The sequence below is a fragment of the Teleopsis dalmanni genome, chromosome 1 (genome assembly GCF_002237135.1).
Source record: "Teleopsis dalmanni isolate 2A chromosome 1, ASM223713v2, whole genome shotgun sequence".
NCBI lineage: Eukaryota > Metazoa > Arthropoda > Insecta > Diptera > Diopsidae > Teleopsis > Teleopsis dalmanni.
Window position 1 is genome coordinate 42834465 of NC_051846.1, and position 4527 is coordinate 42838991.

The window sequence follows — 4527 nt, forward strand, 5'->3', positions numbered from 1 at the left end:
TATTAAAGTAAGCGACAACCTACATATTGTGTGCAAAAGTTAAACTGCCAGAAGTGCGTTTATATATTATTTGAACTGCTTGGACTATGTGGACAAGTCTGTTACTATAATTGTCTTTTAGCCAAACATTATAATCGTCGGCCATACCTAAAGCTTCAAACAATCGAAATAGTTATGGAAAGTAAAAGTTCCGACATGTATTATTCAGATATTTCAGTTGAACTCAAACGATTTATTTAATTTTTCATTAAATAAAGGCATTTTCAAAAATATAAAAACTACCATTTGATCAATTTGAAATACTGGAAAACTAAAAATTCTTTCCTATCTTCAACCAAAATTTTATATTCTTTGTGTGATATGGAATAAAATAACATTTTTTAAAGACATATGGGTATAAAATAAATATTTGAAGCAAGTTATACTTACATGATATAGCCAAATAAATTTCTTTGTATTTAAATTTGCAATATCTGAACCTAATAACAGTCACACGATTATAAACTAAACAGAATTCTAGAAGCAGATGGCGCTTTTTGGTGTGAATGTGGTATCACAGTTTTTGTCTATTGAATATCATATTTAAAATATTGTTTTCAATAATACTGTCTGTTAAAACAACAAGCTTCTGTAAGAAAGTTATTTACGTAGGTAAAAATATGAAAACGATACTTGCAGCAAATCTGTCAAGCTTAATCTAATAGATTGATATGCAGAATGTACTTATATATACAAAAGTATCATCAAAATAATGCTTATTAAAAATATTAGGCCTAAAGTGGTAGGTTAAATAGACTTGCTGATAGCAATCTGATCTGGCTGCCAAGTCATCAAAGTTAGTCTGAGAATATGGGATGGGTATCAGTCTACAAAATCTTTTGAGTACATAATAACATTCAACAAAATGAAAAAGCAGACTGACTTGTGCATCGTTAGTACGCCACGATGCTAGCTTTTCTGGAACGTACAGGAAAGCTAGCAAACATTAATAAATTGATTTCATTCACTACGCTTATTAGGAATTCAAATTTTTAAAATTTTGTTCAATACAAGGCCATTTTGTTAACTCTTTGCATATATTATCCTTCTAGCCAGATAAGTTAAGATATTCGTCATTTATTTTCAACTGAATTAATGCACTGAAAAAAATATATGTATAGAAAATATTGGGGTGGTGTTAAAACAGATATGAGTATAATAAATTGTTAAATTTAAGCTAAACAATCTTTATGGTTTAAATGAAATCTTTTTTTTTTTTTGGGAATTATTAAAATAAGAATAACTCAGAAAAAGGTAAACTCACAATAAATAATCTTTAAAAATACTGCACATCATGTTGATGAGGGGCTTACGAATTATATAAAATAAGAGCAACAAATAACTGACATAGCAAAAATAAACAATTAAAGTACAAATAACATCATTACAACAATAGCATTAAATAAGCAGTGATAAAAGGATTAAAATGCAAAAACATGACTTTAATCTCTTTAAATGCCAGTACGTTTAGATAAAATTGGCTTTTAGTTAAGTAAGCAGCAATTTTGGGAACAAATGTTTATTTAAGCGTGGTCGCTGCTGACTCTGGTATCCACAGTCATTAACTACGCTACAGTAAATAGAACAATTACGTCAGCGGTAGAAACAGCAGGAGTGCAAAGAGAAGCAGGAACAGATATGTAAGCAAAAGCTGCTGCATTTAAAAGTATTTAATAGTTGAGCCAATTAAAGTTGAAATTTTTCACCAAATAGGGGTAAATAAGTAGGGATGGTACTCATCTGCAGATATGAAAGCAAGTAGCCACACCAACATCATCAAGAGAGCTAATATCACAGAACACCACAATGCTAACTACATTAACGCCAATTGCTTTGGCTGTTGTAACAGGTGCTGTCATCATTTGCATACCATGTTTCTTCATGTTATGTTCAAACGTTAAAATGTTACACGAAAACATTATCCATAGGAAATTATTTTTTGTGGTTTTTGCTTAAAAGTCCAAACAGATAGAAGAGAGAGAGAGCCTATAGGACGTAGAAATTTGTAATTGAATTAATATTAAGTCGTTTTATTTAATGTGACATAATTTTTTCTAATATCAACGTTACCAGATTTCTGTTGTTTTTATAATCTCTAAAAACCAAAACATTAAACTGTATTAAATTTATATCATAGAATGTGTTTTGAATTTTGTTTAACCAACAGTGCGTATGAGTATTTTTTTTGGTAGATGCGTTATATTAGTACACTAATACCCCGATTTGTGTCGTAAATCGGGACCGACAAAATGCAATGCAAATCGAAATAACGTAAATCGAATCACATTTCTCGATATATATAATTTCCAAAAATATTATTTTTTTTGAACACTTGTTGATATAGAATTACCTTTGAACTTATTGAATATCGACAGATACTTATTCTGAACTACCATTTGACTCAATGATATTCTTCATTGATTCTTATTTTTTTCCAAATGGATAGGAGGAACTCCAGTTTTACAGTTAATGGACTTGTATTTTTTGTAACTCGTTTGGCCTGCAAGTGTGTGACAGCTTTTATATAGTTCTTTATCTTGTCAGCGTTACGATTACAAATTGTTCTTACAGTAGTTGGAGGTTAACTCAGAATTCTTTTAATATCAGCAGGGTTTTCTTCAAGTTTATAATGTTTTAAGGTGCCTAACTTTTGTTCCAAGAAAATTTGTTATCGTTTTCGTCTCTTTTTTATACTTTATAAACATACCTTTGTACTTCACCATACAAATTTAAAGTGACATCCTCAAAAACTAAAAACTTAATACTTGTAAGTCCCCTCTTAAAAAATATGAGCTACAAAAAATAAAATGGGAGTCCTCTCGGTACACATGTATTAAAAAACGACCTAATCGAAATACTACCGACGCAACTCGAAGTCAAAACTTATTATTTCTGGCGACGCAATTCGTATGAATTTAAATCGGCACAACGCGAATCGGGGTATTAGTGTATATAGGACGTAATATGTATAAATACTATTATTTTATATTTTATGCATATATTCGTTTTTTTTATAAAATAGTAATTGATTGCAGCACAAATTAAATTAAAAAAAAAACTTTTTTACACTTTTATTTTAGTGTTATGTTTTACATATCGCATTCAAACAATATTGGCAAAATTGCTAGAACCAATAACACAATTGACCCATGCCCTTTACTGGCAAACACCTACACTCCATGTGCCATAACAATACCATCAAACCGAAACACAATGCAGGACATGCACAAAATGGCTTATATTATTACAACGCATAACCACAGAAATGCGAACACAGATTCGCATTCAAAGCCACTTAATTTTCTTTATTAGCTTTTTTATTTATTTTTTGTAAATATATATCTCATAGCTACACATTTGTATGAAAGTTTGCATGTTTTACTTGTGCTTGTATTTGTGTTGTTGCTGAGATAAATTAATTAATTCCATTAATTGTAGTTTATATATATTTTGTCATGATTGTTTCATTGTGGTTATGGTTGCATTGGTTCCATTGGTTCCATTGGCGCTGCTGTTTCTGGTGTTACAGTTAGTAGTGCTGTTCCTGTATTTCATAAAATATACTATATACGTAAAAAGAATTTTATTTCATTTTTTAAAATTTATGTGTTGCTATTTAAAAAAAATGAAAATTTTTTTACCAAAATTTAAAAGAGAAGAAAAATTTAAGTAATAAAATTTTTGTTAATTATAAAGTAATTTTTTTGTATTATAATTAATACATGACATTCAAATAAAAAACATTTTTTTTTAAATATAAGGAAAGTTGTTCATTTGTAAAGTTTCATTGTAATAATCTTTGACAATTTTTAAAATAATTACAATTTTAATTGTTTCGAAAAGTGCTTACATATAAAATTTTCCAATATTTGTGTAAATGCGTTATTGTCAGTAGGTATTAAAATTCATTTGAGTAAAGTCTACTTAATAAGTTATAATATTAAACAGCTTTTAATACACTAAAAGTATTGATTGGCAGCATGATTAACAGCTTATGTATAAAAGTATTTAAATTTAATTTATTTAAATTTTTATACTTTTACGTTTCAGAATGTAGTTTCACTAGTATTATTCTGCGAACAAGAGTATTTTTACGATATTAAATTTTAATGAAATGAATTAACATAAAGATAAACTACCATTTAAAATATTATACATTATTTTAATTTATTAACATATGTTTATACAAAATAGAATTAAATTTATTATATCGTGCTTAGCGGACTTACCTATCTGCCTTTTATTTTGCAGTGAGGTTCACTAATGTGGGTGAATACAATTCCATTTGATTTGCTTATTTTTTTATTTTACAAATTTTAAAACAATTAACTAATAGTATGTGTGATATTTAAATATTAAATAGTACTGTTACGATTTAATTGCGTGTACAAAAACTTTTATGTTTAGACATTTTTTCATATCTACGAAATGCTTAGCTAATATGAAGTCTCTCTTCAGATACTGCAAAATTTCTCCGCAGACATATGA